General features: G+C 39.3%; 1 long non-coding RNA gene across 2 annotated transcripts; it reads right to left on the minus strand.

Annotated features, from left to right (window-relative positions):
• Positions 1–1,242: 1,242 nt before the first annotated feature.
• LOC119154467 lies at positions 1,243–22,541 on the minus strand. Of its 2 annotated transcripts, none has more exons than XR_005106475.1 (4): positions 22,303–22,541; positions 21,352–21,428; positions 20,222–20,308; positions 1,243–3,071 (listed from the first exon to the last, which is right to left on the minus strand). It is a non-coding gene; the product is annotated as an uncharacterized LOC119154467 (long non-coding RNA). The 2 variants fall into 2 exon arrangements; XR_005106476.1 differs by lacking the exon at positions 1,243–3,071 and adding an exon at positions 12,029–12,351.
• Between the last annotated feature and the right edge of the window lie 13 nt (positions 22,542–22,554).

A 22,554-nucleotide genomic window follows, 5' to 3' on the forward strand; every position in this document is an offset into this window, starting at 1 on the left:
TTTGTAAAGTAGTAGGACTCACTGGGCAAGCCAATAGTTACCACTAATTGCATCAAGGCAAGAAGAGGAACCTGGGAGCCAAGTGGATGTGAAGAGGCTACAAATTCATGGATTATGTCATCTCCTCCAAGGAGCAATCCCTGGTCTCTGAGCCAAGCAGTTCTATGTTGTTCATGCCCACTCTGCTACATTGCCACGCAGAGTGGTTGCCTATGTCCGTGCTGACAGCTGGGGTGTGGTTGGGGAACTGGAACTATCTGGATTAAAAACAGCCAGCGTTCAGTCTCTAAATGAGAACATGGAAACTCCAAAACAAAAAAAGCTAGGAGGGGTCAAAAACCTGAAGAGTAGAGTCTGGGAGCAGATAAGCAAGGAGAATGAGACCGGCCAGGCATAACACAGATAGAGAAGGTGTGGTAGAAAGCAGTTCTCAGGGGAGAGACCCAGGAATTCATTCATTTGCAGGGGAACGCAGGGTGTTTTATACACTTCTACAGAACAGCAGCACAGGTTCCTTGTGCAGTAACAGTTATCCAGAAAAATAAATGCAAATAATAACATATACTATAAATAACAGTGCCTAATCCAGAAGATCTAAGTAGTTAGGAGATGATATATCTTGTTAAATATACCTTTTATTGATAACAAGAATTAACTAAATGTGTCTAAGAAGTTATAAAATGTATAGAATCCCAGAATATCACAATACTTAATATTAAACTTATTTAGGTGTGGACTTCTCTGTAAGTTTGTGGAATGTTCAGTTAGAGGCATAAATGTCCATCTTCATTTGATTACTAAGAACAGTATCTGTGGCCCCCGAATGGATTTCCAAAGCACATAGTTGCACAGAACTGACCTTTGAAAACTAAATCAAACCTGCAAGTGTATGCCAGTGTTTAGGTGTTACTGTTCAGCTTTGGAAAAATCTGGTTGGAAGTTTAAGAAAATGGGAAATGCATCAAGTTAGAATTTTTTTCCCATTACTCCTGTAGGAATCTGTAGTCTTTGTGAACTCATGTTTTTCTTCAGCAAATCTGCAAATACTTTTCAAGGAAACAAAAAAATGTTGTGTTAAGGTTCCAGGACTATCTGTTTCTATTGTTTTGGTTATTTTCTCCCTGTATATAATTTTTTAAAAACATTTAAATACATGGGTAAAGAGGTTAGGTTGTGCATGCAGATATGTGCTCACTTGGACAGAAAACTTTAAAATTAAAAATGACTTGAAAGGCAAAGTGGTAAGAGAGAAATAACAGTTTATAAAGAGTGTTACATATTACAACAAAGAATATTACTTATTAAAGTTATAGGCTTATGGTTTACCTTATGAATTCAACACAATTAACAAAATGGAGATCAGTTTATCTCCCACAATCTTCAATTTTTCTCCAGAAAAGTGCCTTTTCTTGCCCCATGTTTCTCTTTTGGTCTTCATGTGCCATTTGATGATCCCTTGCATGTCTTTTTGGTTACTAGAAGGTGCTGAAAAGAATACAAATAGAAGGATTTCCTGGTCTCACTGCAATATCAAAGCACACTTTAGCCTTGATCAGCTATGGCAGGGAAGAGGCAATGGCTTCAGTTTATCTTGAGAACTGTAATCTCTGCTCCCCTTGTCACTGGCCACTGGAAAAAGCCCATGGCTGATACTCTTTTCTTCAGGCAGCATTGCAGTTTGTCTCACTGCATTGTGCCAAGATCCCCTAGTCAGTGCTTCTGGCAAGGAAATTGTTACTTTTGCAAGAGTGGAAATGGGAAACCCTGCATTTCTCCAAACTTCTCTGGATACCCAGGAGTCAGGAGGACTCTTCTAACACTGCCAGCTGGACCAAGAATAATGAAGTTCCAAGCTTTAAACAGTGGTCTGCTCTGGCTGTTCTTGACGTAAAAAGATACTTTTACTCCCCTCAAGTTCAGTCCTCCTACTCTTTCATTTTTTGGTTCTCTTTCTTGGACTTCTATGGATTAAAACCAGAAAACAAATAGCATCCATTCCCCCATTTCAGAGTAACACTTCTTCCTGCTTTTCTTGGCTGAGTGCTCCTTTCATACTCAGCGGGTATCCTTGGGATATCTCCCAAGACAGGCTCTGTACAATGGCCCAGCACCAAGATGCGTGGCTGTGTAGTGCCTAGCAGCACTGACATGACCTCGAGTGGCTTAATTTTATAACTGCTCTCTTAGATGGTATGTGAACTCAAACTGATCTCCAAGACTCATAACCACACCAAAATCTCCTGAAAGAAGCAGACATTTTCACTGGCCTCAGTTACCTTTTTGGAGATTCCAAGATACAGAGTCCATTTTCTTTGTTTTTCATTCATGCAATAACAGGAAATCCCAGAGAGCAGAACAAGAGATTTTATTGTTTCCCATAGCTGGTAACACCTTGATGGCTAATTTGGTTTAGCGCACAATCAACCAAAAAAACCCCAGAGAACCACCCTCCTCATTCAGCTGTATGGTCTTATTATTAAGCAGCAAACTTGCATTGACCTCAGTAGAGCCAAGATTTCATCCCAAACGCTTTTATCAGTGCAGATGACTATCGGCCACTGCACTGGATATCTGTGATCCATATTCTCAAATTCTTTCTAGGAGTCTGAAATCACAGATGACTTGCCACGAACACCTTCTGTGTAACATTGGTGAGGAACCACAGTGTTCTAAGGTAGCTGATCTTCACTGTAACTGATTGGATTCACAATTTAGTTAATTTCTGGATCATACTAGTTATTTAGATACCTTAGCACTATTTCAAAAGCCAGCAACATGATACTTGAAATCATGTAATTCATAAGTATTAGGGGAGCATATTCTGGTAGCTCTTCCAATTTCTGACCAACAACCAAATAGTTTGGCAAACGTCCTTCAGACACAGAGAAAAACACATTTTGGATAAGAATACACTTCCATTTCTTGGCCATGTCACAATCTTCACAGGGATAAAAATGAATCCAACTTAAATGAAGTTCATCACAAGATTTCCATAACATCAGCCTGATAGTGTGGTGGGTTGACCTTGGCTGGCCACCAGGAGTCCACCAAGCCATCTTATTGCTCTCCTCCTGAGCAGGACAGAGGGTGAGAAAATAAGATGCAAATGAACTTGTGAGTCAAGATAAAGACAGTTAGGCCATGTGCAGAAGCAAAGGAAAACCAAAAGATTTGTTTTCTACTTCCCATCAGCAGACAATATCCAGCCACTTCCTGGGAAGCAGGGCTTCAGTATGCATGGCAGTTGTTCTGGAAGTCAAGTCTGGTCCCAACAAATGCCGCTCCCCCCCACCCCTGGCTTTCTCTTGGCTTTTATTGCTGAGCAAATGTTATATGGTATGGAATATCCCTTCGGTCAGTTTGGGTCAGCTGTCCTGGCTATGTCCCCTCCCAAGATCTTGCCCACCCACAGTCTACTGGCTTTTGGGGGTGAGGGGAGATGTTGGGGAGACAGCCTTGCTGCCGTGAGAGCACTGCTCAGCAGCAGCCAAAACACTGCTGTGTTATCAGCACCTTTCTAGCTACAAATACAAAGCACAGCACTATGAGGGCTGCTGTGGGGAAAATTAACCCCATCTTAGCCAGACCAAATACATACAGGTTTGCCAGTTCTCTGGCTTTTTAAAACTGGAGGCAACGTTCAACATACAACCAAACTTTTGGTTACCTATATTGATTTGCTGCAGACAAGCGAGTTGTCAGCATTCAGGTACCATGATAAATGTTAGTATTTTCCTTTAAAGTTTGGTATTCCCCCTCTCTAATATATGAAGGTGTTGCCTCACAAACATAGGTAGATTTAACTGATGGTGGTCTTCAGCTGCCTATCTTTATAATTACTCTTTGCTTCCCACTACAGGGAAATGGAATAATCCGTCCAGACATTTCTGAACTGGTCACCTGTAAAATCAGGACTGATTCTGCTTATGTTATAGAATGTGGTGATTTGGGAGCATTTTTGCATGTATTTCAACTGTCTCTGCAGCAGATCTTTGGAAGAAGCAAGGCATAAGTGCTGGGAAGGCCTCCACTTCCAAACTGTGTCCTGCTGTGCTGAGCCCCACTGTGCCACAGTTGGGTGTTATCAGCTGTCTGCATTTCTATATAAGAAATAAACAGTGTACTGTTTATGAATCTCAATAGAGGACTTAATTCCTCCAAAGACTTGGGAATATGAATAATACCTCTCTTTGGTAGACCAATGGTGACAGTTATCTTAGAGTACTGACAACATACATTGGCATTGGCATTTAAAAAGCAGTGGAAAAATGTTGAATTTAGGCTATTCAATTGCTAATGCAAAGGGAAATACATTACTGGATCATTCTCATCTAAAATAGAAGAGATATACAACTGGACTATTGCAGTTCAGCTTACACCAGTATCTGAAAGTAAACACAAACTAGGTCAAAATTGTTTTAAGCTTTTTATAAAGGTTTGCAACATTTTAACCGCATAACCTCATGGTATCCATCTATAATTAAAGTTTTATAATTAGACTAAATCTAGTTTTTACATTTCATTAAGCCTTATTTAGTGATGGAAACCACCTGACACAAGTAGGACTGGATCATCTCTTTGGAATCTCCCTAAACAAAGTAGTAGCATGGAGTTTCTTGTGTTCCTATATGAAGAAAACTGCTCCCGTCTTGCATCAGATTAAACTGAAGTGTCTTTAGTGCAATGACCTCAGCAAATGACTGGGGAAAGTGAACCAAACCTCCTTTGTAGTTCTGCAGAGCCTGATTTACCTCTCACCTGTGGGATTAAGCTCAACAGAGAAATAAAGGGGACACTTTATGCTCACTTGTATCTCCATGTAGAGCCATGATAGTAGACCTTAAAGGACAGCTAATTAATTGACAAAAAACCATCAAGACATCAAAGAAACGGTCAGTTCTTAACAGTTTTTGCATGATTAATATGACAGGTTGGGAATTAGAACACACATCTCCCACTGACCCATCCTCAAGTCCTAAACAGGAGAATTAGCTTAGTGTTCATTTACATAATAAATGAGGTTCTGGATCTCTCTTCAACTAAAATTTAGAATCAAATAGCTTATTTGGAAATATGAAGAGAACTGGGGGTTTGATTGATCAATCCCACATGCATATTGGAAAGTACATAATGTACTGCAAAGTTATAAAATACCTACTGATTTCAATTTGTTTTAAGATTAGATGATATGTGTGCTTGATTAACATTCCAGCTTAATAAAAGACCAGTAAGTTCTCTGCAAGTTATGTAAGAATAATTTTAAGGTATTTCATGAAAGAAATTATTTTCCATTAAAGAAACTGGGACAATTCTAAATGCCTTCATAGCCAGCTAAATTATTTTATCAGAGGAACCACAAAACTTCTCTCTAATGTTCAGGAATTCATAATATTTCTTCAGTAAAGCATGTCATTTCCAATAATTCTGTATTAATTAAATGTACTATTAATTTTCATAATAAGGAAGTACATACTTGGAACTAAATTGCAATTATATTGTGTTTTTTAGCATTTTGTTGAAGGTGGACTATTTTATAAGCTTTAACTGTTCAGGAGGTTAATTTAGCTTATTTTTTCCATCACGTATAAATGTATCTTAATTTTTTTCTGTTCAAATGTTGAAGTTCTGGGAATTAATCTTCCACGATCACACCTGAAGAAGGCTTACTCACATTTGCAGACAGAGACAATAAAATTGACTGTAGCAATTCCCAGTGTCACTTCACACGGTCTGGCCCAACCCAGCCATGCGGCTTATGGCTTCAGTAGGAGGAACGGCTGAACTAAATGCATGTCCACTCCTTCAGCATTCTCAAATTGAAGACTGATCCTTTCAAAGATAACCAGAAGCAGCTCTCACTAATACACCCATCTGTAGCTGAAGTAGAGAACACTACCTCCGTTAAGCACTTTCTGCTCTATGAACTGTAAACTTCAAGAGAGAGAACGCATGTGAAAAGGCCATCTCTTGAGTTTTTACAAGCAACCTGGGGGAATTCTGACAACTGAGGTACACATATAAGTTACTATCACTGTGACAGCAGATAAGCATCAGTAGCTTGATTTATAGTCCTGTCTTCTGCCTCTAGACCTCTCTTGGTTCCCCCACATCTCCGAATTCCTGTCAGCATCAACTTAGAAATGCATCCCTCTAAGTGATGTTACATTCTGAGCGATTCTTGCTGCTCTCCTGGCAGCCTTGTCACCCTCTGCAGCTGGTTCCCTTTCTCTCTGCTCCAGAACCACGATCCAGGTCAACCCTTTTATTGCTGAATGGAGCTTGCAAAGTCCCTACATCACACTGTGACAATTAAATCCACTTAGGACCACAAGTCAGATACATCTCACAACGTGGAACTCCAGTATTGCCTTATGCATCAGACACATCCCTGCTAAACTGCAAGAGCAAGAGATTTAATTGATTCAAATGTAATTTGGAATTCTCTTTCTAATCTAATATTCAAAAGGTCATATTAAAAAAAAATACAAAGATATGACTGGTGTTACATAATGGTATAAGTTTGCTTCCTTCCCCTGAATAACCTTTTCATTTCATTGGAATTAGTTGCATAAAGCAAGCTGGATTTAGCTCAAGTTGTCCTTTCTGTGGATTTTTAGCTTTAGATTAGATATCTTGTGATTTTTTCCAGTGGGTCTGAATATTAAAGATGACAAGTAAGAGCCATTGAAGATACTTCAACAAGATCAATGAGATGGCCGGTGAATGTTCTGATCAGGAAGAACTTATCATGAGGTGAGGTAGGCTGAGGAATTATTTCCCAGAGGACTGAGTAGAGCTCTGTTCCTGGGATTTCTACAAGTAATCTCAATGCAGGAGCATGAGAATGAATGGGTCTCAGAAGTCAAGGGAACACATGACACATTTTTTGGAGCAAAGTTCTAGCATATTCTGTCGTTTCTATCAAATGCTATTTCTCTTTTAGTTTCCAGTTAATTAATTTTATTTAAAGGTAAATAATGTTCCATGTTTCTTTGTTTGTTTTGCCATAGTTCTGTAATTGATCTGTTTGCTAAAATGGTGCTGCATTCAGGTATCATTGAGATGCAGACTGCATTGCTTCAAACAGAAGGGGTACTACTCACCATTTCATGATGAGGTTTGCATTATGAAGAAAATTAATTTTGGGGGGATAAGATGACCCAAGAGGCCTATTCTATTTTTATTTTTCATTAACTGTTTCTTTTTTTTTTTTTTTTTAATATGTTCTCTTGTACAAAGAGATACTTAGGTGGATTTGGACCTACATTTAGTGTTTGTGGACCTTACTCCCTTTACTTTCTCTGGTGAGATTAATGTTCTGCTGTGATTCACGGAGCTATATGGGTATGAAAGCCGTTTGAGAGAGCTGCCTCACAGGAGCTGAAAGAAGGAAAATGCCCAAAACTCATCAAAACCCTATGAGTTAAAGTTCAGCCTTTGGTCCTGCTGTTTTTGTTCATCTTTTATTCCTTGACAAGGGAATTTGTGACCCCTTGGTGAATGGGAAGCAGAAGGATTCAGATATGACCTCTACCTCGCAAACTGATAATCACTGGAATTTGGGAAGATATGCAGAGAAAGGGTGACTCAATACATGCCTTGTTCTTACACACTTTATGTAAGCACCTGTTAGGTTTTAGTCACTGTGATGTATAACTATAAATATATATATATAAAATAAAATTGTTCAATGCTTATGTTACCAGCTCACTAGTTTTTTATAATAAAATGCTTTGATATTAATCTAGTAATGTAAGTAATCTAGAAATCGAACAGTAAACAATGTAAAATTCACAATCATTTTAACTTAATTCACTGGAGGTTAGAAACCAATGTGAAACCCTTAGACAGGACCTTCCCTAAGCAATTTTTCAGGGCAAAGGAAGAAAAAAAGAAGCAGTGTAGAGAACAGTTCAAATCTTGCAGATGTATCACATGGATCCACATAGACCTTGGGGATGTATTTTTGTGTGGAGTCCTTGTACCCGTACAGCACAGGACCCTACGACTTGATTTGAGGAAGCCTGCATCTGAGGCATGTGATTTTCTCAGCAAATAACAATTGATCTGCTATTTTTGAAAGAGATTTTCCCTATAATGAGGATGCTACAGGAGAATCTCAGCACTGGGCCTGCTGGTGTTTCTACAGGGCTGGTGGAGACTGCACTGCTCTCCCACAGAACTGGAGTAATTAGTAGAAGGGATCACTGCTTCTGTTGGGCGAAAGAGTCACCAGGTATCTAAAAGTCCTCTGTTCTACCCGCTCTGAGACCCTCTTTTTCTTTCACAATTCCCTCCAAATCATTATTTTTCTCTTCCAAGGACTGAATCATGGCGCCTTGCCTGTGTCCTTGTTAAGATCTCGGCTAGAAAAATGCTTTTGCTTAAGAAAATAACACCATGGGAAAGGCCATGGCAACAGAAACACTTGTTTTGCCAGAACACATTTATGCTGGAAGGGTGGGTAGTTCAGATGGCCATGAACACTTAATAAAGCTCATTTTTCTAGTAATTCCCCAAGGCACTTCCTTCAAAAAAACTATTATAGAGACAGGCATTTCAGTGGAAACTGCCAGACTTAAAACCTTAAAACAAATATAATTATCTCCTTTCCATATTTTTTTCTGTCACCTTAGCAATCTAGGGAAGGCAATTTCTAGTCTAAATAAATTGGATCGTATTATGCCTTTTCAACTCTTCAATCTTTTCTAAGTTTTAGTTTTGCATCCAAAATCCTAATAACAGCCTGCAACACATTTACATTCCTGCATTCTTGCCTCTGTTTTGTTGGGTACACAGTATTCCTTCTTTTTTTTTTTTTCCTTTTTTTTTCTTTTTTTCCCCCCCCCTCCTCTCTCCCTTTGGTAATATAATCATTCTGCATTTTTCCAGATTTGGACAAACGGAAATGTTTTCAGCCTCCAGTTAGTGTTTAAACAACAACAAAAAAAGCTCCTCTGGCCTTCAGCATGAGTTTAAAACATTAAACTGAATGCAGAAAGAAGCAACATGAACTCTAGGATGAGGAAGTCAAAGCTGTCTAAGAAATCTCAACAGATTCAGAGACTTTCAGGCCAGGATGAACCAATACGTCTTCTAGTCTGACTCCCATTCATTACTATATTGAGACCCACAACTCCATTTAACTGAAGTATTGCTTCCAGAAAAGTACACTGCTATGTAGTGAGAACATCAAAAGTAGAAAATCAACAGCGTCCCCAACACTGATTAATCATACACACTGTTAAAAAGCATACATAAATTCTCTTTTGAATTTGCTGGCTTTACCTTACTGCCCTTGGTTCTCATTTTCCCTTTTTTCTATAATATTATAAAAAGCCATTATGTCCCTGACAACTTCACACAGAGAAATTATTTGTGAACTCTACTTAGCCTTGCTCCATAGATCAGTTCAAACTGCACCAATATATGATCCCCCAACTGCTGTGCTGTATTTCATTCCACTTGTAGCACTAAGCTTAGTAGGCTACAGCGTTACCTCTTCCATCAGCCGCCACTGTAGGTACATTCCCTGGCCACAGGCTCTCTCTTCCCCCTTCACAGAAATATACCCAGTAACTGTTTGTCTCCAGATTTCACCCCAAGGCACTCTCTGTAAAATTATAGTTGGAATTACATTTTATACCCTAGGAAGTACCTAAGGTGGAAGGTATACACACTATTACATACATTGCATGTATTTTCAAAACATTACTGCTCTTCATTTGGATAACACAAGAAATACAATGTGTAAAGATTATCATTTTCTTGACAAATCCTGAGTCGCTTGTTACAAGTAGATACCATATTGCCCAAAGTTATCTAGAATCCTGCTCTAAAAACCTCCAGCCATAGTCTCTGCTGTCCAGCTCACTTCCTCAGGTCTCACTTCTTGCAGCTAACTTGGACCTCCCACCCCATGTTTTCAGTTCCATCTATATAAAATCCTTCCATTTCTTTATTTAGTACTTTTATGTGCTTGAGCCTTTCCCACTTTATATACCCATTTATAGCACCTGGCTTCTTTGCAGGTTTTTTTGTTGAAGTTTCATTCCCCTGCAGAAACACTTGGAGTAAAAGGTTCATCTAACCTCCTTGACTAATTAATTGGTGAAACTGTGAAATTTAAAACACGGGACTCCCTTTTACTCCTAATCTCAGACAGATAGGCTTTCTTGGCAAATGTGGATAAATTCATACACAGGCATTAAAAACACATCTAAACATTAAAAACAGGCTGTTTCCATTTCAGGCAAAAGTTTCCACTACATAGATAACATTTCTTCAATTATCACAATTATGATTTTTGATCAAGGTAACCTTTTATCAGCTCCTGAATTACGAAAATAAAAGAACCAACACCTGTAAAATCACTTTAGCTCCTGATTCTGCAAGGATGTGCAAAACCCATCCACAAATTGTGTGTGAAGGTGACAGACTAGGAGCACACCATCTCAGACCAAATGTCAGGGCAGGTGTAATGGAGGTGGCTCTGCTTCCCTATCCTGTCCTTACTGGCTCTTGTTGCACAGCATGGGTCCTTGTCATTTTGCCTGCTAAACAGCTCATGCCATACCTGTGGAAACAACATACTTTTCCCTCAATCTATCACAGTACCTGTCTGCTAAAAAGATGGAAGCATCTGCCACAGGGAAGGAAGGAAACAGCAAGTTGCTTTGTACTGTTCAAAACAGATAGAAGACCCAGTTATTTTAAAAGATGCTCAGACTGAAATGTCACAGAGTTGGGCTTTCACATATTGTGAGTAAATGAAGCAAGTAATGAAAAGTCTGGCAAAACAAACATCGACATGCATGGAGAAAATATTGTCTTGGCATTGGGACCTATGTGAGGGATGTGCAAAGTCATTCTGCAGAGAAGGCCAAATTCCATTTTTAATGACTGCTGGTCTGAATTTAGGACTATAATTTAGGACACTTACTCTACAGTAAGACGCGCCCTGACATCAGTGGGGTACTGGCATTAAGATCAAGGGCATAAACTATCCTTTTGTACTGTGGTTGCTAATTCAGACTTACTACCACGATTGTTTCTCACTTGAGGAAACATTCCCATCTTGACTTTCACTGTGATTTCTGCACTTTGTTTCTCTTCTTTAGTTTTCCTTTTGCTGCTATTCATTCCCTTTCAGTCCCCATTTCTGTCTTTTACTTCCCTTCCCCCAGAGTCTTCCTCCCTGTAATAATTCCTCTTTCTTATAATGCTTAATTTTAATTGCCTCCAATTAAAAAGTTTTCCTAAGCATTCCAAGTCATGCCATTAGATTTTAGAGTTAACTGTTCAAAGCCAACTAATGTAATTCAGAATATTATTTCAAGTTGCCTATTTGTAGAGTCCTGAAGAAAATGCTACAAAAGTTTACAATGAGTTCATGTTTAGAATATTGTAATGGATTTCTTTCTCTCCAGAGAAAGTGATGGGTGTAACCACCGTAGCATAAGCTGTTCCACAACAGTTGCTCTTAAGTAACTAGTTGAAGCTTTTAGAATAGCTCAGAAATAGCTTATGCCATGAGAGCTGTATCAGTGAATTTCCTGTGACAAAATCAGTAAATTTTGTGTAGACAAAAGCTTTTGTAAACAGGACAGCTGGGCACATGATCTACTTAAATGTAAACTTAAATACTGGAGAAACTGGATATATCACAGGTTTGTGCAGTACCTCAGCTGGGGAAAATGGAAACACTCCACAGACTCATATAGGTCTTTTCTTGTTCCTGTTTTCTATGAACCACATTGTTGGCTCTTCTCTGTCCCTAATTGTTGTATTATGATCTTTCTGGCTTCCAGCTCTTTGTTCTAATGATTAAACAAGACTAATATTTTTTTTGAGGTCATAGTGATAATATGATAGTCCTTTTGAAGGCGTTCAGTAAACAGAATACAGCAGTAATGCACTGGGGGTTTTATTTATTTGTTTTTATTTATTCACTTTTATTTATTCTTATCAGAACCTTAATTTTTACTTTTGGCAATATTATCACTGAAGAAACTCAAACTCTTTTTAAAAACTTTAAATATATAGTGGGCAGAAGAACAACCAATAATAAGAAAAAATAAGTTTATAAAGCACAAGACTCATTCAGTTTCCTTTCTTGAGCACACTGGGCAATTACTAAGAGGAGTACAGCTAAGTGATTCCTTTAAAGGACAGCATTCTTACTAGATCGGCCCTGCTGTCTAAGATGGCCATCCAGAAGTAGCTTCCAAAATAACTAATATAACTCTGCCTCACTGTGAAATTCCTGGTAAGCAGTTGATTTTTAGTAGTTACTGTTGGCCATGTGGGATTCAACTCTTGAGAGTGATTGACTCCAGCATTCTTAGGCACCTATATGGAGATCGAAAGAAATGATTTTCTTGACGTTGCTTGCTTCTTCTCATGGAACATAAAGAATCTTAGAACAACAGCTTAGATTTAGAAAACTATATTTCAAACATCTAAAGTTAGGTCAGATAAGTTCCCATGTCCAAAGCCTGTCCTACCTTTGAATTACACATATGCTATATTGCTAAACGAACATCAGGATTTAAATGAATCACTGCATGCTGCCTAAAAACCCCATACCATTAGACTTGGACAGAAAAAAAAAAAAAGAAAAAAAAAAGAAAGGAGAATGATTTTGGCACAATGACTTCCAGGGACCTGGGAAGACGGTGTTTGTCTTAGAAACATCAGTGGCTCTTCCTGGTATGACTCCTTTTATCCTCTGTCCTACATCTCTTGTGGCAGAGAAGCTGTTAGGTTGGCTCAGTCATGGTCTCAGCTCTGCTTTGACGCTGTTTTTTTCTCCACAGGGCAGTAAAATTCTGTTTTGCCTATTTGTTGAGTTGCCATTATCTGCACTCACCTTCTTAGGTTACAGTAGGAGAACAAAGCCAGCCCAACTATTTAGACAATAACTACAAAAACCATGTTTCTTTTTTTCTAGAAGTTATCCATAGAGGCAGAAAATTACAATGTTAATATATAATATGGGAAATTACTGTGGATGAAAAATGTTGAGCAATTATATCTGAGAATATAAACCATGAGAAATGATGAGGAAAAAATCAGTGTAAATTGTGTGCATGTCAGTTGTGTGCATGCATGCATGCATGCATGCATGCATAGTGATTACCAGGAAGGGAGATGACAGCCATTGAAGCTCCAGAGCACTGCACTGAGTCTGATATGCCAGACTGTCAAAAAGACAGTTCACAGAAAGAAGGCCACACTACAGAAAACTGATTAAGTATACTCCCTGAAGCAGCAGACAATGAAGCAGAACAGGTATTTGAAGGGTTTAAATGCCAAGAAGAAATGCAAATGTATAGCTAAATATGATAATATGAAAGTGGCTATGGCTAAATATCAGAAAACTTTTTGGCTAGCCTTGGGTGTCTCTAGCGAAGTAATAGAAATCTCCACTTATAATTTTAACAGCGTTCAATCTAGCACCAATAACTGTACAGTCTGTAAGAAAAAAGAACTGTCAGAGATTAATATGAAAGACTCTGAGCTGTCTTCTGTCTTTGATAGTTGAGATCGTATTAGATCTTGCACTTGCACGTAGGAGTCCAAAACACACGAACCTGTACATTTTTATTTAAACACTAGGTGGCTCTGTTGGCTCTTTTAAGTACAGCATTGCTCAAGCCTGCGTGAGTGTTGAACACCAGGTGGGATTCAAAGAGAGATGCTCCATTAACAATCATTACGGACTACGTAACTTTTTCTAGAAGAGCCTCTGTTGTGAATGATCACAAGGAAACATAGATATTATTAAAAAAAAAAAAAAAAAGAAGAAAGAATTGCCTTCAGCCTTCGACCAACTTGGAACAGATAGCCAACGCAAGGAGCAAAAAGGCATTGGCTTTCAATTTCTCCCGTGTTTTACTGAATTTTCAGTTAATTGTGCCCATGGGATGCCTGTGCATCCTAAGAATAGGACAATGAAGGCTATGGATTCTGCCCCCCCTCATGCATGAATAAAGTTGACAAAAGTGATTTTAAGCTGTTGGTATACTCTTCCAATTCTTGAACCACTTTGCACCAGGCTGTGTCCTACTGGCACAAGAAAAATTCTGTCCTTTCTGTCCTGAGCTTGTTACAAGTAACTCAAGGCACCGCTAAGGCAGCTATGGATACCTAAGTCATGTAAGCACCCCTTCCTTCCCACAACGCTGCAAAATGCTAAAAAATCATCCTAAAGGATTCTTCTTGGATTCCATTCTTCCAAAGTGATCATCCCAGAGCTGGCTGGGCTGACTGGCAGTCAGATAGCTTCTTTTCAGAACAAGGGACCCAAACCAGTGTTAATTTGGGGGAAAACTGCACATTATCAATCAGCAAAATTAATGACTGATTTCATTTGGGACTGTGACAATGTTTTGTACGTTTTTCAGAGGTGTTGCAGATCTACAATCCTTTCTTCTCTACTTTTCAGCCACAATTAGCATACTTCTTCACGTCAGGAAATAAATGGGTGCGGTTTTTTGTTAGCAACCTTGCAACCATCACCCTGGAGATGGCCATAACAGTTAAGCTTTTAAAACTTTTTTCTCCTCCCCTGGTGCATGATTTTCACTTGTAGAATTAATCACTAGAGTAGGCCTTGCAGAGTATTTTGGCAATCAACAACAGCTATAGTTTGTATGAACAGATTCAGTACATTATGAACTGTTAAACCGTATCTGGAAGAGCAAAGAGAATGTCCGTAAAGTTTACTCCTGCTTTTTTACCAAATACCCGGTTTCAGTACCAGCTAACTGAATGAATGTTTGCGAACAGCAAATTTACCTTTCTCCATTGTTTTGGAGTAGCAAATACATAAGTTTCAAATCTATATTGCGTTTATATGAAATAAAAACACAATCTGAATTTTGAAGACTAAATCAAATTAAGAAAAAACAAAGCTGAAGAAATACCAATGCAATGCCCTCTTTTTTAATTATCTGCTAATTGAAGCTCTAGATTCCTCTAATATTTCTGTTTTGTAAAAAAAAGCTTGTCAAAATTCAGAAACTAATTATTAGGGAAGCCAGGCAATGAGTTTAACAGCTCTTTTTTTCTTCCACTTTTGTCTGTATCTGAGAAGACTGGCTGTTTTCCTGCTGTCTGCTTATGCTCACTGGATCGTACAGGAGATGACAGGTATAAGCCATTCAAACAGCTGACTAATCTAGCAGATCACCTTTCATTTCATCCTTTCTTTCATCTGCTCCAGTCTCTGTTGGCTGCCTGAGTCTCAAAGAGATTTGCCCATATTTGAGCTACTCCCTGTGGAAATGACTTCTTTTCCACCGCATGATTTAGCAAAGAGTTTATTACATACAGTGATCCTCCCCACAGATCCTTTGTGTTTCCACGGTAGCACAATATGCCCGAGCACAGCAACCTATGGCACATTCCTTTGGTTCATTAGTACATTGCTGTGAACTCTCTAAAGCATCAGTCAGAAGGTGTCTTTGCAGTATACTTGGGGCGGACATGAGCTTACACTAGATGTAGTCTTAACCAGCAAAAGCTAAGGGCTCAAAAAGCTATGCTATATCTGGTCATACAATTTTTGGATCAGAGCTGGCTCACATCCCCCTGGCTCACAGTGCACGGTAAAGCTGTAGAACAAGCTCACTACCATAAGATGTTGGGGACACTAAAATAGACACAGTTAAAAATGGAACTGGACTCATTCTTGGAAGACGTTCACTGACTGATGACAATCAGTTAGGCTAGTCCAGATTCCACCTCCAGTTCATAAAGATTATAAAGCAATACAAGGAAGGCACAACAGGAAAAGGATTGCTCTGTCTTTGACAATATCTAACTATCTACTGATGTTTCTGTTCATAATGGATTTTATACGGGCTGGCTGGGCATTAGCAACAAATGAAAAAGAAAGGTATATGAAGGTGTATGGTCCAAAACGTGTCAGTAGAGAACCAGAGCAAAACCCTAAGCAGAGCACCCCCGTACACCAATCCTTCAAGGTATCCATCACGCATGCTCCCAACTCATCAGGGGCACTAAATCAAAAAAGTGAAGATACGTAAGAGTTGCAGGATCAAAAATTAGTGTAGCAGGAATTGAGTGAGGCATCAAGCACAGAAGCCCTGACAGCATCTACTACTCTGTGAAAGTATTCCACTTGTACACCACTTGATGGTGCTCTGCCTGCATATGAGAGGACAAGAGAACTGAAAGAAGCCTCATGGTCTCTGGGTTCTCTCCTAATATCTACTAGAGAGAGAGTACTGAGCTACTGGGCTCTTTTTTCTAGCCCTGATGGCACTTCAGTGACTTGGAATTCTATCTTTGCACACAGACATCAGAATCAGGTCCTTTGATTGTCGCAGCAGCTGAGACAAAAAGCTCAAGATACATAGAACTTGATTTCCCTTTGCACGTATTGGATTAAGTCCACATGTGCAGTAAGTACGAGTCAGTAAAGTGTTTCTTAGACCCTCAGAAAAGGGCACAAATACGACTCAAGGATGTGTGCTTGCTTTTTTAACAGAAGGAAATTTCCCTCAGGTTAAGGAAGAGGCGGGAGTTTCAGGGAATTGCCCAAGTACCACAGCAGCAGACAGGTCGAGTCGCTGTGGGACCAGGGAGGGATCAGTCCCTAACACTGCGCACGGTGCGCTTCCCTCCTTTTAATTTATACAAATAAAGACGTCGCTGATGGGAACGGACGGTTATGTAAGGTGAAATCCGCATTCCTTGCGTAACCGCTGTTTACATAACGCCGCCGCGGCCCCCGGCGAGCTCCCGCGGCGGCCCCGCGCTGCCGCCACCGCCGCAGACCCCGGCCCGGCCCGGCCCCGGCGCTGCCCGGTGCCCCGGCGCTCCGCGGAGCGCGCTGGCGCTGCCCTAGGCACCCGCTGCCACAAAACCGAAATGCTATATTCTCCCTTTGCAATTCCACGAGCTGTAGGCTCCCACTCTCAGACGAGCTTCACGGAGTAAGGACAGGGGCTTTCTAAGGCACTTGGCATGGAAGCACAGGCCTAGCCTGCAGCGTTTCTTACTCAGGCAGGTTGGATCAAAATAATGCAACAATTCCCCTCCCAGGTGAAAGTTTTAAGTTTCTACATAAAAATTAGAACATTTGGGGTTGGATTTCTCACCAGCTGTGCCTGCACAGCACTACGCAAGCAATCTAGAGAGGGTTCATTTGGGCTGCAAACGGCCACCAGGAATCTGTGTACAAATGAACTCCCAGCTCTGGAGAAACTTGTGGTTTCACTCACACTTGGGAGAGACTTGGAAAATACACTTGTAAAACAAAGAGAAGACGAGGGATATTCTGGGGCCAGGGAAGACTGCAGTTCGGTACCACGTAGCCCTGAGTTTATTTAAGGCTATGTAACATTTGTGTAAGGCTCTGTGTAAACCCTATCTTGCATTCCCCAGATTCTGGGCGGTTATGCGCTCCACCTGCATCATGCAGATATCTGTTACTTGGGACCGAAACTTCTGACTTGAGGGCCAAATAATCCAGATGCAAACACTTGTCAAACATCATCACAAAAACCTTAATGATAATCTATAAGTAATACAGACGCAGAACTGAGTATCACTTAACAGAACGATTTGCATTTCCACTACAAACATAATATGTAAACCAATTCTAAACATACAGTTTAGATTCCAGTACTCATTTTTGCAGAAATCAAATACTTCAGAATATTCTTTATTTCAGGGGCTTCCAAAATAGGCCAAAAGAGTTCCCCTTTGTGAGGTGTAATTACAGTGTTTCGGTATTTACCATACACTGGCCATGTCTGATTTATTAGACTGTTACTTGCTGAACATTTTATGTGCATTCTGAGCAAATAAAATTCCTCTTAAAACAAAGCTGAGTAAAACAGCTTTGTACATCAGAGTGGTGGTTAAAAAGTATTTAATCTGCATATCATGTAACAGATGTGAAATGTAACTTTCAGAAAATTCTTTTTATAAATCAGATTAAAAGTCTTTCAGCTCCACATACATGTTTGTCTAATACAGTCAGATCTCTCCTTCTCAAAACAGTTCCAGAATTTCAGGTAAACCATGTATAATGTCAGAGCAAAGCAGTCTTCCATCAAGGGTAAAAACCTGCGAAGTCCAAGCTAAGTAGGCTTGACATGAACTGATTATAAACTAGCAGTTTTACATGGCTGCTGTGTCAAAGCAAGGCAGTTAGTAGATGCCAGCAAAGAGTTCGCCAGCTGGCTGGAAAGAAATCTTTCCAAATATTTGAAAGACAGCTTACAATTCCAAACACACCAAAGCATCCCCATCTTGCTTGTAAACCTTTCTTGTGCAACAAAGTATTACAGTATATTCCATTTATAAACTCATGGAAAACTTCTGCTATGTTATTTCAGACTCAGAATATTAGGACTGTACAGATACTTTCCTAGTTTATTTTTAAAGCAGTGACTGAACAGTCACATCCTTTGGTAATTTCTATAGTTCCCACTTCCATTTCAGTTTTTAAACAACCAGATTTATATTTGCATACTATATGTATCTTATTTTATAATAATATACTACAGGACAATTATACTTACATGTAGCCTTTCAGAAAGAATGTCATTTGACTGAAAAAAACCCACAAAAAAACAGGGGTTCCAAACCCATTATCAGTTCTAACATCAGTGCAAATAATTTTCAAAACATTTTGTACTTTATATAAGCATAGTTGTATTTACTATGTAAATATGTACATATTCTGTATATGTAAAGAATATGTACATTTTCTGAACACCGCAACTACCCAAGATGTAGTTTATAAAAAATTGGCCTAATCAAAGTTTCTCCTCCTTCTTGCCCTTCTCACATACTCTCTGGAATAGCCTTGAGCAGTCTCCAAAACATAGAAAACTTGCTGCTTATATTTAGAGTAGGAACCAAACTTTCAAATTTACCAGTTCTAGTTTAACTCAACACTGAGAAAGACCCAATCAACTGTATCAAGAGTTGTCTAATTCAAATACTGAATTAGACTGAATACTCATATGACAAATTAATTTCTACAAGCTTTTTGAAAAGCGGTGGGTAAGAAAGATGATGCTTTTTGATTTGCTGACGTTATAAAACAGACAGATATAATATTCTTTGTATCATTTCACTCAGTGGAATAATTTTCCGCCTTTTTGAAAGATTACAATTTTCATCTATTGTTTTGTTTAAAAAGTTGAGTAATTCTTCTTTTCTAGTAGAGAGTATTTGATAATGTGATTCAATTACGTTTCACATTTGGCACAAAATTCCCCTCCAGCTTTTGGGTATTACTTTATTTAACTGTGTTTTTTTGCTGTTGGAATATCAGTTACTCTTCAGTAAGTAAATGCATGTGTGCCAAGCATATCATTAACTGAACCGACTGAAGATCAGAAAGGCGAGTACTAGGTCTAATATTGCTTGGATGCCACTAATGGGTATGTTATAGATTGAAATATTTAATTTGATCCGTTAGTTTTGTTGTTACCAATATCACAGTCAGTAATATGAATCTATTCTAAAAAATTAATTCAAAATCCATTAGCTTTTAAGGTACTATTCAAATGAAAGCAGTATGTTGTAACAATTGGAATAATTTCAAGTGAGGGTGAGAGGCCTAATTTTGATGAATATGCATTGCAGGTTTAATCATCTCCCAGAGAAGATCTGTCCGTTTCTAAAAATAAGTATTGATAATACAGACGTGTATTTAGGGTTTTATTTTATTCCATTCCTCAGTAGATGTTGACATGCAAGCAAATCTTTAAAGCTTTCATTATTAAAAGTTTTGTAAAATCCTTTTGTTAAAATCATCTGACTGTGAAAGCGCAGTCCAAATACCATGTACATTGGAATAATCATGAGTTTACTACTGTCACCAAAAGAATAATCTCTAAAGTAGGGCTTAAAGCAAGTTGAAGACATAACAGAAATACAGAGTTTAAAAAATAATACAAAAAAATGTACTTAGTTGTAACTTTGTGGTAAAAGGAAGGGGAAAAAATTTTCTGGTATAATAAGCATAAAGAGATAAAAAGAAATACATTTTTACACAGTGTAAAGTTTACCTCAGAGAACTACTGCTTGCTATACAAAAGAAGTGAACCAAAACCCAGATGGCTTCAGGAAGTACTGACATTTTACAATAGGAATAAGAACATTTGAAATAACTCTGCAGAAACTTGCACTACTCTCAATTTGTTGTAAAAATTTATAATCTACTCACAAACTGGGCTGGCAGAAAGACTCCTTCATGGGCCAGATGGCAAGCATTTAAGAAGGTGTTGACTGACATCACTGGGGTGTTCTAAGTCTGGATAAAAAGTTTAATGCTTTATGTTTGGCAGGTGCTAATGGAAGCATACAACAACATCTACTGTTGAAAATATGCTATTTCATCGTTGTCAGCTTAGTGTTACTTCCATTTCCCAAAGACAAATGAGAATTGTTCATTATGAGAGCAGAGATGGGCCACAAAACTGGACACGCTAGTCAAAAGTATGTTCTGAACAGTTTGTAAAATAACTGATCATCATAATTGCCTCTGCAAAAGGTGAGAGAACTTTAAGTATTTTCTTGTTAATTTGTTACCATTACCCTATTCTTACAATCCATCCTGACATTATTACAGATCTTGCAATAGTGTATTCTTAATGCTTCAATTACTAGGGATGCATTTACTAAGTTATGATCTCAGTTTGCCTTTAAAGGTTTCCAACTTGTCACAAAAGGAAAGCACATTTAAACAGTCATGGTCACCTAGAACAAGTATCCTACATCCTCATGGATTTGCACTTCAGTGCTCATAGAAGCTTTTTCTTTGATAAGGCATTTTTAAGGTCTCCCTTTTGTGTGAATTCTCTGGCCTTCATAAAATGTGAACTCACACTACAGTGTTTTCTGCACTTGGGGCATACAGACCTGCCCGTTTCCATGCAAGAAAACCATACTGTTATTTTTTCATTGCAGTTGGTAGAACGCCAGCAATAGCACAAGGGGAAACTCTTCCAGGCTCTTGCCAGTTAGAAAACAGATTAAATTAAGTGTGGAGGCAAGACCCATTTGCCAAGCTGGAAATTCCAAGAGGAATTCAAGAAGCCATGGGATACCCAAGTCCAGCAGGCAGGGCACAATTATGATTAGAGGGCCCTAAGGAGCCCAAACTGCCCGACAAACTGTAATGGGAAGCAGACAAGTTTGGGCAAGTTAAGGCAGGTGGTTGAGAGGACACGGGGAACAAGGGAAATGAAGCAGGACTAACAGATAAGCAATCAGCGGGCGTACTGAATGGTCAGTAGCAACAGGTGTCCTTTACTCATTTATCATGTGAGCAGGGCAACCATGAGTCAGACTTACAGTATGTAGTTTCCTGGGTGGCAGATGGCTTGTCTGGGTGTAGCAGCAGCAGCAGCTGATGAAGACATTCAGAGTTACTGAGAAAGAAACATGCACACACAGCATAAGCCTTTTTTCCCAGCTAAGAAACAAGGTCTATTTTTTTTTTTAGTATTGTTATTTTAAAATCAGTTGGGTTTTTATGATTTTGAATGGCTGACTCATTTTCAAATGCTTTGGATTGGTACATCTCATACAACAGCTGCAGCCATAATTCTCAGCTTTTTTACAAGCTGATGTAATTTTAAAGGCTATAGTGTTGACACTAGTGTAAGAGTCAAAATACCAGATCTTCTTTGCAATTTAGACTTGGCAAACTTTGGCAACAATTCTTTGTGACTCAAACATTGTATAGTCACTTTCTTTTCACTTCCATTTCTTCACCAGTAAAGGAACTTTTGAAGCCACCACCCCCCCCCGAGGTTTGTGAAGGGAGCAGTTTGCCAGGTTGGGAGGACATAGTGGGAACAACACACCTGTCAAACAACTACCTGGTCCCTCACATGTTTTGGGAGATTTACCTTTACCCTGCTCCTCTTTACACAAAGGACCTTGCTCCTCAGTTGCTACATTCCCAGGGCTTCCCTGCATTGTAAAGACACCTTTATATTCAAATGCTTTTAGATTAGACCGTACTGTAACCTAAATTTACCATAAACATTCCTAAACCTTTCATTTTCAGGGCCCAGAATCTCTAAAAATAAGCTCAAGTTATTTTATATATTAAGATCCTCATTCCTGCCGAGTCATGCTTGTTTTGACCTTCAGTTATTTGTCTTGGGCTTTTTACCTGGAAAGTTTAATTTATTATTTATTTTTTAATACATACGAGCACCTGAACCGTATTACCATAATGAAGGACGGACATTGTCGGAAACACTTCTGGTAGGGACACCTCGCCAGCAGACTTACTTATCGAGTGCCACCTGTGCCTCACGACGTCCTGGTCTCCAGCCAAAAGTTTCTACGTTAAAGCGCTTTTCTGAGGAGAAGTTTTAAAACCAGCGCTTGCGAAGGCGGCCCCGGCGCTGAGGCGAGCCCGGGCGGGCTGAGGGGCCGGGGCCGGGCCGGGCCGGGGCGTGCCGCCCCCGGTCGCTCCCTCCCACGCCGGCGGGAGGCGTGTGACAGCGCGACTTGTGTCTTGGAGCCTCCGAAGGGGAAAGG

This window comes from Falco rusticolus, chromosome 10, assembly GCF_015220075.1.
Source record: "Falco rusticolus isolate bFalRus1 chromosome 10, bFalRus1.pri, whole genome shotgun sequence".
NCBI classification, from domain to species: domain Eukaryota; kingdom Metazoa; phylum Chordata; class Aves; order Falconiformes; family Falconidae; genus Falco; species Falco rusticolus.